Source organism: Pseudorca crassidens, chromosome 19 (genome assembly GCF_039906515.1).
Source record: "Pseudorca crassidens isolate mPseCra1 chromosome 19, mPseCra1.hap1, whole genome shotgun sequence".
In the NCBI taxonomy this organism is placed as follows: Eukaryota; Metazoa; Chordata; class Mammalia; order Artiodactyla; family Delphinidae; genus Pseudorca; species Pseudorca crassidens.
This window is the reverse complement of record NC_090314.1, coordinates 8,127,915-8,141,171: the sequence shown is the minus strand read 5'-3', so window position 1 is coordinate 8,141,171 and position 13,257 is coordinate 8,127,915. Positions and strand designations below refer to the sequence as shown.

At 43.3% G+C, this 13,257-nt stretch overlaps 1 long non-coding RNA gene across 2 annotated transcripts in view; it reads left to right on the top strand.

Annotated features, from left to right (window-relative positions):
- Positions 1-9,016: 9,016 nt before the first annotated feature.
- Positions 9,017-13,257, top strand: part of LOC137212042 (uncharacterized) — a 186,583-nt gene continuing 182,342 nt past the window's right edge. For both annotated transcript variants that reach the window (XR_010937327.1, XR_010937326.1), the window contains exon 1: positions 9,017-13,094. This is a non-coding gene — a long non-coding RNA (uncharacterized lncRNA). The remainder of the gene's footprint in view (positions 13,095-13,257) is intronic.

Genomic DNA, 13,257 nt, shown 5'->3' with positions numbered 1-13,257 from the left:
GACTTCTAGTTTTTCATAGCACTTACTGATTTAATATGAAGACAACTCTTTGAGGTCGAAAGGGTATTGTTTCCTCAGTCTTACAGGGTACCAGTCTTAAATAGTTAGGTAAGTCGCTTAAGGTCATAATCATATAGGGAATTGTACATTATGCCAAGCAAGGAAGGACTTTATCTCATAAGTGCTGGAGAACCAGATGAGATTTTAAGCAAGCAAGTGGTTTGATGTGTTTTGTACTTTGGAAAAATCATTTCAGTGACTACGCTGGAATGGAAGTGGGGAGATCTAAGCCCAATTAAGAAACTTGGAATATTCTAGGCAAAAGTTGGGGGAGGTGAAGTAGTTGAATGGACAGGAGAGGATTTAAGCGACAGCTTGGGGTGGAATTAGCTGTCTGGCTCCTGATGAGGGGAAGAAAGGGGTGGGGTGGGAACCTGAAAGAAAGTTGTTTTCTGGCTTGAGTGATTAAGGTTTCTGTACAGAATCTGTGTGCCATTCACAACCTTTCATTGTTTACCGAACCTGCTCTGCTCTACCCTGCTCTGTTATGCCTTCTTGGTGCCTAAGCTTGTCCCTTCCATCTGTAATTCTTTTCTTCACTTGTCTTTTGAAAGCACCTGCTTATTCTTTAAGAGCTGGGTTAAATGTCACACCCTCTGGGAAGCCTTTCCCAATTCTGTCCTCTGAGCTCTAATCACTTTAAAAAAAAAAGAAAACCATATCTCTGTGCAGCATTTAATCATGTTTCGTTAGTTGTCTCTTTCCTTACTCGTTTGTGAGTTATTTGAGGTCAGTCTTAGCCATCTTGGTAGCCCATTGGTATAGTCAGTGTGGCCGTCCCACAGTGATGGTGCTTTTCAGTTAAAAAGAACATGTAAGCCTGATTTTTTCACACCTGAAGATAGCATTTCGTCCTGTTGAACCTAGATTATTTTTTCCTAGAACAGCGCGAAGTGAATTGGATTTACATGTCCATGGCATATTTCTGCTAAAAGCAAGGAAGTGAACGTGGACTGTAGCTGGCGCACCACACAGTCAATCGTTAGCAACCCAGTCTTAGGTCCTGTGTGAACAGAAGTAGTCAACTGTCATTGACGTGTATTAGTGACGTCTGTTTCTGACAGCTTCAATACCATTAACAGTACTCCTAACTGGAATAACTACACTGTTAATTACAAAATAAAATTACGTATTTTAAAATGCTTTCCCCAGTTGGCACAAAAGTAAGGAATGTCCGAAGCACCCCCATAAAGAGAAGAAGTGGGAGCTCTTTATCCCAACCTGCTTTCTTCTGTTTCTAGAAAGTAAATCTGTTCTCAAAGCATGAAGAGTTGCTTCAGTTGAGGACAGAAAAAAGTGTTAAGAACTTGCTATGAGCAACTTTTGTTCCTGAAGATGTTAGGGCCTTTTGAAAGTTGTCTAACCAAGTGCTGACAGGTGAGTGTGATGCTGAGAGTTTCTGCTGAACCTTGGTAACCTTGAACTTTTGTGTTTAAAATTATGCAGGGTTCAGGGCTTAGGAAGTGAGGTGTGGCGCCCGCCGCATGTTGGGTATCTACTAGGAAATCCTCCAGGAAGGCTGGGGCTTCACAGGGCTATGTACAAAGTATAAAGTGGACAAAGAAATCTGCCAAGTGGTGGAAGATGGAATGGAAACATACTTGCCTTCGTCTTGGCACTGGACGCAGGAAAATTTTTAAAATCTCCAAGAATCCATACCCACAAGTCAATTTCCATGTGGGTGCATGGTTTGAATTCACACTACCTCTGTGGTCCAAAAACCCAAGCAGAGAGTCAAAACGAACCTAGGTTACTATTGTCCCCAGGTGATTGGCAGAAGCAAATCAAAATCATCTTTGGAGGAACTCTCCTTCAACTCAGGTTCAAAGGATTACCACAGGTAAGGCTCAAAGGAAAATGAATGGCTCACAGTCCAAAATCACAAAGACACAAACAAGATGCTGAATGAGAACCAGCAGAGACCACAAGCAGTAACAGGGACTTATCAGATGGAGAATATACAATAAATGTTTAATATGTTAAATCAAGCGGGAAGCTTGAAAATATGGGCCCAGGAATAAGAGACTATTAAGTCTATTAAGAAGGGAAAACGATCAAATAAAACTTCTCTAATTGAACAATGTAGAGATTGAAGTAATAAAGTGAGTGGTGCGTGGAGACTGTTCTTCCTTCTTCCCCCACCCCACCCACCCAGAATCTATTCTCCTTTCCTTCCTCTTAGCAATAAAAACCACGAGTTTTATCTGGGCATATAGTTGCCTAGCTAGTGACTGTTTCCCCCCTCACTTTTATTTAGATGATTGGTTATTAACTAATAGGAATATAATGAACACTTGTGAAAATATAAGTCATAACTCTTAATAACCTGTATCTAACCACACAGTTTACTTATTATCACATTTCCCTGCTTTTCCTGACACAAGATAATTAATCCTCCTTCTGAATCCATGTGGTGGTCATTCACTTGCTTTCCTCTCTAACTTCTATCTTTTTTTTCTCCCTCCCTCCCTCCCTCCCTCCCTCCCTTCCTTCCTTCCTTTCCTCCCATAGGTAGGTAGGCAGGTAGATAGATCAAGCATATTTTTGAGTTTAGGTCTTATATTTTATCAAAAAGTCATGCTGTCTATACTATTTTAGGATTTTTCCTCTTAATATCCTATTACATCCATATTGCATTTTAATTGCTGTATAATATTCCATTGCATTAAAATGGATTATTCTCCCATTCATGGGCATTTAGGTTATTTCCAGATTTTTCTAGAGTGAACAGTACCACTATGAACATTCTTGTCCATGTGTCCTGCTTCACAAATGACAAAATTTCCTTTGGGTGCTTGAGTCAAATTGTGGGATCAGAAACCATGCATTGAATGTTCAACTTTAAGAGACAATACCAAACTGTTTTCCAAGTAATTGCACTAATTTACTCTACGTCTTTCCCAACATTTGGTATTTCAGACTTAATTTTTTTCCAGTTGAAGAAGTTTAAAGGGTATCCCACTGTGACCTTGATATGACTTTCCCTAATCACTAATGACGATATGCCTATATACACATTTATTAGCCAGATAGGTTTCCTCATTCATGTTTCTGCTCAGTTTCTCATTAGGTTATTTATGCTTTATTGATTTTTAAATAAATCAATAAAGCATAAATTCCATTTGGAATTGATTTTTGTAAATGGTGTGAGGTAGAAATATAATTTCAACTTCTCCATGTGATAATCATTTTTTTCAGCTGCATTTATTAAACAATCAGTTCCTTCCATACTGATCAGACAGTCCATCATTATCATAAAAAAGCTTCAAACATGCATGGGATTTTAGGCTTTTAATTTTTTCCCACTGGTCACTTTGTCTCTCCCTCACCAATACCACATTGTCTTTACTGCTGCTCCATACTAAACCCTGATATCTGATATCCCCTCTGCTCTTCTTTTGTAACAGATGTCTTGCCTATTCTTGACCTTTCCATCTCTATATACATTTTAAAAAAAAGCTCTATTGAGCTATAATTCTCATATCATACAAAGAGAAATCAGTACTTCATTCCTCTTTATGGCTGAATAATATTCCATTTATGAGTCTACCACATTTTGTTTATCCATTTAAAGTGTACAATTCAGTGAGTTTTAGCGTATTCACAGATATGTGCAACCATCACCACAGTCAATTTTAGAACATTTTCACCACCACAAAAACACCCCACCCTTGAGCTATGGCCCCCAACCAACTCCCTCCCTGCCTCAGCCCTAAACAACTGCTAATCTACTTTATGTCTCTATGGAGATTCCCTACTCTGGAGTGGAATCACATAACATGTGGACTTTTATGACTGGCTTCTTAGCATGTTTTCAGGGTTTATCCAAGTTCATCCAAGTAGCACGGTATCAGTATTTTATTCCTCTTTATGTCTGAATAACAGTCCACTGTATGTGTCTACCACATTTTGTTTATCCACTCATTTGCTGAATGTTTGTGTTGTTTCTGCCTTTCGGCTATTATGAGTAGTGCTGCTGTAAGTTTTTGTGTGGATGTATGTTCCTATTTCTCTCATGCATATACCTACAAGTGGATTTGCTGGGTCATATGGCAAACTCTGTGTAATCATTTGAGAAACTGCCAGACTGTCTTCCAGAACGGCGGCACCATTTCACATTCCCACTGACGATGCATGAGAATTTCAATTTCTCCACATCCTTTTTATTTCCCCTAAGAGTTTTATGGTTTTAACTTTTTTTTTTTTTTTTTTTTTTTTTGCAGTACACGGGCCTCTCACTGTTGTGGCCTCTCCCGTTGCGGAGCACAGGCTCCGGACACGCAGGCTCAGCGGCCATGGCTCACGGGCCCAGCCGCTCTGCGGCGTGTGGGATCTTCCTGGACCGGGGCACAAACCCGTGTTCCCTGCATCGGCAGGCGGACTCTCAACCACTGCGCCACCAGGGAAGCCCCTGGTTTTAACTTTTAAATAGGTCAAATTGTTTTTGACCCATTTCATATAATCATCACTTATGGTGGGAGGTAAGAGTCCAACTTCATTCTTTTGTGGGTGGCTCTTCAGATGTCCTGGCATCACCTGTTGAATAGACTATTCTTTCTCCCACTGAATAGACTTGGCACCCAAACTGTTGAAAATCAGTTTGCCATAGATATATAGGTTTATTTCTGGACTCTCAATTTTATTCCACTTTCCTGTATGTCTATATGTCTTGTGCCAGTACCACCCTCCTTGATTATCATTGCTTTGTGGCAAGTTTTGAAACTGGGAAGTATGTGTCGTCCTACTTTGTTCTTCTTTTTCAGGGTTGTTTGACTCTTCTGGATCACTTGAGATTCCATATGGATCCCAGAACCAGCCTTTCAGTTTCTGCAAAGAGGTCAGCTAGGATTCTTACCGGGATTGTGCTGAATCTGTGCATCAGCTTGGGGGTCAGTTTACCATGTTAACAGTGTTAACGTCTTCCTACCCATGAACATAGGGTGTTTTTCCATTTATTTAGCTCTTCTTAAATGTTTTCACCTGTGTTGTATGGTTTTCAGGATATAAGATTGGCACTTCTTTTGTTAAATTTATTCCTAAGTATTTTTGATACCATTGTGAACAGAATTGTTTTCTTAATTTCATATTTAGATTGTTAATGCAAGTGTATAGAAAGACAGTTGATTTTTTTGTGAGATCTTGTATCCTGCAACCTTGCTGAACTCATGTATTAGTTTTAATAGATTTTTGTAGATTCCTTTGGGGTTTCTATATACAAGGTCATAATCATCTGCAAATAGACATAGTTGCACTTCCTCGTTTTCAGTCTGCATGACTCTTGTTTCTTTTCTTTGTCTAATCTCCCTGGCCAGACTCTCCAGTATAGTCAGAGCCATCAGGGAGCAGATGTTTTCAGTGCCCCATGTGCACTGCAGCCTCTGTTTCCTGAGCGGGGGTTGGAGAAAGGGAGCCCACCCATCTTGATCAGACTCACCTGGGACTTGGCCTCTGACACCGGTAGCTGGAGGCAGCACGAGCACCTTTGGGGGAGAAAGTAGTCTATCTGGGAACGGGGAAGAGGGGCCTGTGGTTTTGGCTGCAGTGGAGCCTCCTTGTCGAACTGAGACGGGGAGAGCCAGCAGGTCTTGGTTCAAATACCACAGACTGACTTTTCTTACTGAATTTTTGTAGGTTTTCTTGAATAGATGTTTGTTTGTTCTTTGCCTTTAGGACCATTAGCAGAGGCTTAAAATTAAAAAAAAAATTTTGGGGCTTCCCTGGTGGCACAGTGGTTGAGAGTCCGCCTGCCGATGCAGGGGACACGGGTTCGTGCCCCGGTCCGGGATGATCCCACGTGCTGCGGAGCGGCTGGGCCCGTGAGCCATGGCCGCTGAGCCTGCGCGTCCGGAGCCTGTGCTCCGCAACGGGAGAGGCCCCAACAGTGAGAGGCCTGCGTACCGCGAAAAAAAATAAAAAATAAAATTTTGTTTTCACCAGTTTTGCTGGGGAGGGGTCAGTGGAGCCCTTCTTAATGTATGGCAGACGTTGATCTCTTCTCTCTGATTTTAGAATAATCTCATCAAGTTCTTTGAAAATTCTGTTTTAATTTTTATTGGAATTGCAATGAACGTACAGATCAGTCGTTCTCTAACTTTAGCATATAACAGAATCACCTGGAGGGATTGTTAAACCAGGAATTGCTGGGCCTCACCCCTAGAGTTTCTGATTCTTGGGCAGGGCCTCAAAATTTGCATTTTAAACAAGTTCCCAGGTGATGCTGATGCTGGTGGTCCATGAACCATACTTTGAGAACCACTGCTGTAAATCAATTGGGAAGCATTGACATGTTTACCATGTTATGCCCTCCTATCATAAACATGATGTATCTTTCCATTTATTTAAGTCTTCTTTAATATCTCAATAAAATTGTGTTTTCTGTAGAGGTCTAGCACATTTTAGTAAGATTATTACTAGGTAATTTATATTATCTGGTATAATAATATGATCTACTCTTTATATTTTTTACTTGTATATAGAAATTAATTGAATTTTGATAGATGAATCTTACATCCATCACATTGCTAAACTCCCCTTTTTTCCTCTGATAAGTGGCCTATAGTTTGTTTTGGGTTTTCTATTTAAGTGGTTATATCATCTGCAAATAATGAATGTCTCATTTCCTTCTTTTTTTCCTTGAACCTTAATTTCGTTTTTATCATCTTATTATTCTGGCTGTGACCTCTAATCCCACAGTAAATAGAAGGGGGATAAAAGCCATGTTTGTCTTATTCGTTATCTTAATGAGAGTGGAGCTAACGTTTCCCCATTTAGCATGATGTTTGCCCTGTTTTGTTTGTTTTGTTTTGTTTTAGTAGATATTCTTTCACCAAGTGAGGAAGTTTCCTTTTACCTTAAATTATGAAGAGTTTGTTGTGTTTCTAGTGAATGAGGTTAAAGTGTATCACATGATTTGTTTGCATCTGCTGAGATCAGTATATGATTTTTCTTATTTAATCTATTACTGTGGGGAATTTTTCTAATATTCAACCATCCTTTAAACCATCCCTTAATTACTAGAATAATCACAGTTGTGTTTAAAATTTTCACATCCATAATCCATAATCCTGTACTTTTCCATTCCTCTGAGACTTTTTTTTTTTTTTTAATCAGGTTACTTTTGCCTGACAGAATGAATTGGGGAGTTTTTCCTCTCTTTTCTCAGACTAAGAACGCCTGGGTTTGAATCTTGGATCATCACTTACTGTTGCCACCTTGAGTCCTTTGTCTCAATTTCCTAATCTATGAGCTAGAAATAAAAGCAGTAACTGCCTCTCAGTGTTTTGGTGAAAATTTAATGAGAAAAAAATGCATCCAAAATGGTGACCGCAGTGTTTCACCGGTGGAGCTCAATTATTAATAATCACGGCCTAAAACGCAAGTTGCATTCATTCCATCGACCACTTGGGGGAGCCATATAGCTGAAAAACAAACAAGTTCCCAGCAACGTTAAGTAGAGATTCTAGTCTGAGAGGGAGAGTTAAGGGTCATCTAGTTTCATTCTCTCATTTTTGCATTCGGGGAAACAAGCTCAGAGAGGAGAAGTGATTTGCTCATAGTCATGCAAGTAACTGGTAATCTAAAGACTAGAGTCTTTTTATTCCCCAATTCATTAACGAATCACTTGAAAAAAATCAACTTTTGTTACAAGCCTGCTAGGTTCCAAGCATGGCTAAATTTACTGCTCCTCCTTGTATGTCTGTGCAGAGTTGAAGATCAGCCTGCCCTTCTCAAGTTCTTGGCTGATGAATTTGTGTTGTACTTTTTACTTCGTGGAGATCTGTGCTTAAAAAGGAATAGATTAACAGATATCGTTTAATACATCCCATGCCCTGATATATACACAGTTCTTACAAAATACAGGCAATGGGCATTGCTTTCAAGAAACTTACTGATACACAAGGATAAGGACACACACACACGCATACTCCCTTGGTGAGCTCATCCAATTTCAAACTTGAAGTATTCCCTGTAAGTGGTTAACTCTCAACTTTATATTTCCACCTGGATCTTCTCCCTGGACTTCAGGCTCATTCATCTAACTTCTTACACAACCTTTCCACTTGAAAGCCCGTGCGGCATCTCATGTTCTTGTTGAAAACAGGCTCCTGGGCTTCCCTGGTGGCGCAGTGGTTGAGAGTCCGCCTGCCGATGCAGGGGACGTGGGTTTGTGCCCCGGTCCGGGAAGATCCCACATGCCGCAGAGCGGCTGGGCCCGTGAGCCATGGCCGCTGAGCCTGCGCGTCCGGAGCCTGTGCTCCACAACGGGAGAGGCCACAGCAGTGAGAGGCCCACGTACCGCAAAAAAAACACAAAAAAACAAAACAAAACAAAAAAAACAGGCTCCTTATCTTCTCCCATCCTGCTCCTCCAGCAGACTTTCTTACTTCAGAGCAACCCCATTCTTATGTTTGCTCAGCCAACCTTCCAGTTGCCTTTAAACCCTTTCTCTCATTCTCCACATTGAATTCACCAGCAAAAGTGTTGGCCGTGATCTTCAGGATAAGTCCAGAAACCGACCACTTCTTTCCACCTCCACTGCTCCCATCACGGTCCATGCCACCGTCATCTCATCTCTGGTTGTTGCCATGGCTCCTAGATGATCCCCCTGCACCTGCCCTTCTGTAGCTTACTCTGCAGAGTGGCAGAGGGATGCTGTTAAAAATCTCTGTCGTGTCACTCAGTCCTCAGCTCAGAGACCTCCAGTGGTGTCCCATCTCACTCAGGTCCTTGTAACCGCGCTTCCGCTGGTGTCTCCAAATATCTCTAACCTTGTCCCCTACTCTTTCCCCACCTGACCTCTCAGCTTAGCCACACCGACCTCCTTGCTGTCCACGGCACATTCCAGGAAGCCTCCCACCTTAGACCTGTCTCCCTCGCCTGCCATTCTCTGACCCCAGACGCCTGCAGAGCTCCCCCCTCACCTCCTTCCTTCCTGTCTGCACCCTCACATCGCCCCTCACCACTCTTCAAAATTGCAACAGCCCCCCACCCTCACTTCCTTTCCTTCTTCCATAGCATGTACACCCCAAATTCTAGATATTCCATTTATTTTGCTTAATGTCTATCTCCCTCCTGGAGAATGTTAGCTCTGTGAGGGCAGGGCTTTCCATTGTTTATTGCTACATCTCCAGCACAGAGCAGTGCTTAGTGCATTGTTGGAATGAAAGATACAGACTTCAGGAGCTAGTCTGTGTGAGGCAAGGGGTGCTAGGAAAGCATTAAAACAGTTTTGCCCTGCTTATCCCTGTTTGGTTTGCAGCAAGTTTCTGACTCCCTCTTGGTGTGGGCAATCATCTAGCCCTGTCCTTGATCTTACATATGAGTGTGAGGGTCTTTTTTTTTGCTCTAAAATTATGGGATGATTATGCAAAAGTTGCTGTACTGCACTCAGAGCCCGCAAGTCCTCTAGTTATTGTGAGGCAGGAGGCGGTGCTTCTTGGCTGGGAAAGTCACTGGCCACAAGATGGGTAAGATGTGATGAGGCAGACAGTGATGCTGCGTTCAGGAGATGTCTGGAGATGGTGGAAGGCAGGTCAGACAATGACAGAAGGGTCCTTGAGGGGTATGATGGGAAACAAATCTAAAAAGATAGGTTGAAGCCATGTTTGCAGAGATTTGTCTCCAGGTCAGAGTCCAAACTCCTTAGTCTGGAATTCCGTGGGCGAGGCGCAAATGATTTCGAGCAGGAAAGGACCCAAATGGTATTTTAGAAAGATTCATCTATGCAGGATGGATTAGCAGGAGGCGATTCTGGAGGCAGAAGACTGTTAAAGATTTTTAGTCTTGGGTGGTAAGGGCCTGGACTCTCATGGGGACAGTAGGACTACAGCTGGAAGAACAAATGTGAGATGCGTTCTGAGGGAACTTGGAAGAAGACCTGGAACTAGAAGGCTGGAAGTAAAGAAAAGCAAAAAGAGAAAAGTCACTTAGATACACAGCCAAGAATGAAAGGAAGACAGAGGAAGGCCAGAGAGAAAGCTGCCTTGTGGAGGAAGATGAGAGTTGCAGGGACTATATCTTAGTGAGTTGGAGCCGCTATAACAAAAGTACTTTAGATTGGGGGACTTCGAACAGTTATTCCTCGCAGTTCTGGAGGCTGGGAAGTCCAAGATCAAGGTGCCAGCAGATAACGGTGTCTGGTGGAAGCTGACTCCTGGCTGGTAACAGCCACCTTCCCACTGTGTCCTCACATGGAAGAGAGAGGTAGTGTGTCTCTTCCTCTTCCACTCCGGGGACCCCACCCTCATGACCACCTGTAACCCTAGTTACCGCCCAAAGGCCACCTCCAAATTCTGTCCCATTGGCGATGCGGGTTTCAACATGTGAATTTCTGGTGGGCGCCCACATCAGTCCGTAGCACAGACTCTCGGTGTTTCCCAGGTGAGGAGACTCAGGGTTGGGGTCCCTTTCTGAGTGTTCCCGAGCAAAGCACCAAAGTTCAAGAGAATATTCTTTTCCACACGGGAAGATCTGTGTTGTCTGAAAGCAGGACTGTAGGAAGAGATCAAACATGCTGGGTAAGGAGCAAGCCGGAGAGGTCGTCCTTTAGGAGGAGAGAGGTCTCTCGCTGGCGGAGACAGAAATGTGGCCTGGCTGGAGCAAAAGAGCAAACATTCAGAGGCAGAGGTCAGGAAACACGGGGGAGCTTATTGCTAGGTGATGCTTCCCAGGGAAGAAGGAAGCACAGTTAGCTGGCAAGGGTGGGATTGGGGCTTGTTTAAGAGGGGGAGGAACCGGGCAAAGGACGGTGATTGCAGAGCAAGTGCCTGAGCTGAGTCTTCGTGACCAGCAAGGTTAGATAGCCCTCACCTCTGCCCCGACTCTCCGTGCCCGTACCCTGCTTTAGTTGATTGCTTGCATTTATCGCTATGTAAAATCATCTTATTTATTATTTGAATGTTAACTTATGCCTTCCTCTTTAGAATGGAAATAAGGAGAATCTAACGTGTGAATGACGACAACGGTGAGGTTACTGGCCAGGAGCAAAGCCCGGGTGCCAGACGCACTAGGATCCAGTGGAACCTTCCAGCCGTTGATCTTACCATCTTCTCACTGTTACTCACTCCTCTCCTGTTCTTGCTTCCTTCAGAGCCTGCTTAAAATCCATGGTCAATCACTGAAATCATTTTCTTGCCCCTCTTCCTTGTGGGTGTGGTTTCCAAACCGTAACCCTGATGTAATGTCACTCTTTACCCAACCCAACTCTCTACCCATCTGGCACCGCACAAGCTTACATGGTACAACGATCCTGTGTCCAACAAAAAATACGCGTACCCTTTCTACAGAAGAGGGTGCAAGGTCCCTGGGTGATGTTCAGTCTTGCTATCCTATAACTTAAATAATGTGATATAAAGTGAGCTACTGTTAATATATCTGTATTAGATGATAAGGGGAAAAGAGAAGAAAATAAAAATGTTTGCTACATACACATACAGAGACGTATTCATAACAAAGTTAGGAAGAAATACTTACAACAATGATAGTCCTTCATAACAATGATGGGCTTCACTGGTCATGTGATTGTAGCTGATATTTATAACTACCTTATTCCACTATTCTTTCCATATTTCCTCAGCAGGCACCTTCTAGTCATGCTTCTTTGCCTGGTGAGGTGATCCAAACCTGCATTCCTGAAAGGACGGGTCCTGCCTGAATTGGATTGTAGTTTTCCACAGGGCAGGGTAGTACTGAGACCCTAAACAATCTCCTGTATTCCAGCCTCAAACTCTTGCTCAGCTCTGCTGTGGAGTAGAGTCCAATTTCCCCTTGGGAGTCGAGATCAACCACCCTCGCCAGTACAACAACGCCTGACTCTGCCTGTCAATTCAGCGGCATGAGGGTCTCAAAGTGGCCGAGTGGGAATACTCTTAACTTCCAGTTTAATGGAGTCACTATTGTATCTCCTGGTGGAAGCACTCCTGCCTTTGGAACTCAGACCTCTAGACCAGCAGAGCGTAAGGTCATGGGAACAGGAAGCAAAACTTTTGCTAGCGGATCAGTAGGGGTAAGAGTGAGTGGTACCACTGCCATTTCCACCTCTTGATTCCTGGACCCATGAATCTTGGCTATGGGAGAGATAGCACCATAGTTTAAAAGCTGATTTAGAGCATATACAGACTCCTGAGAACATTACCCCAGGCTTGCAAGGTTAGGGAACCAAGGTGGGAATTCTGCCAGCTGCTGAGTAGATCTATTCCAATTTTGCTTTTCAGACTGGGTGAAATAATCACAGGATGGGTTCAGAGATGCACTGGACCCACTGTGAGATGTACCTGAACTAAAACTCCATTGACCACCTGACCTCCATAAGCCCCTACCCTGACTAGTGGACCACAGGGACATTTTGGGTCTCCTGGAATTAGTGTCATTCTGAGCTGGTGTCCAGCAATTTCCCAAAGTCTGATTATTTTCTTTCTCCAATGCACAGTCATTGGTGAAAGGCTGTAGGTGCCTTTGGGGGAAGGCTAGGAGAAGGATTAACAGTATACACTTTTGACAGTGTCCTGGGGTCTTTCCTCAATAGGAATGAAGGGAAGGTGGTCTTCCCTTCATTCAAGGGGTTCTGATTCTGTAAACCGGCTCAAGCTGGGGAATTGATTAGGGAGCCACGACTCTTTATTTTGGTGATTCAACTTAGCCTTCTGTTCACTCAGCCTAAAACTCCTCTGCTTATACAGGTCAAGCAAGCCTTTTGTAGACGGCGCATCGCTTTCTCCTCTGGCACACCGTGATCCCCTGCCAGCACCATAGGTCTCTGTGACTCAGGCTCTTCTGATCGCATATTTGTCTCCACTGTCCATTATGGTCGTCACACCCACCTTGTCTTCAGCAATTAAGGGCCAACATTTGGTCCCTGCCACTCCAAGATCCAATGATCCCTCTTGTATTGAAGGATCCCAGCTCACTGGCAGCAGATTCCACTGTAACTTCTCACCATCAGAGATGGACAAGCACAGAGCAATTCAAGGATGCTAGGCTCCCCTCGTATATTCTCACAGTCGTGGTGATGGGCGTGTCCTCTGGACCCTCCTGCAGTAAGTGAGCAGGTCTTACGGGACAAATCCGCTCGAACATTCCAATCTCCCTAAGCCTTTGGCTGCCTTCCTCTACAGTATACCAAGGCAGTTCTGATTTTTCACCTTCATTTAGTATTTACCATCTTTTTGTCCATGTTTTAGCCACCAACCACCAAAAGTA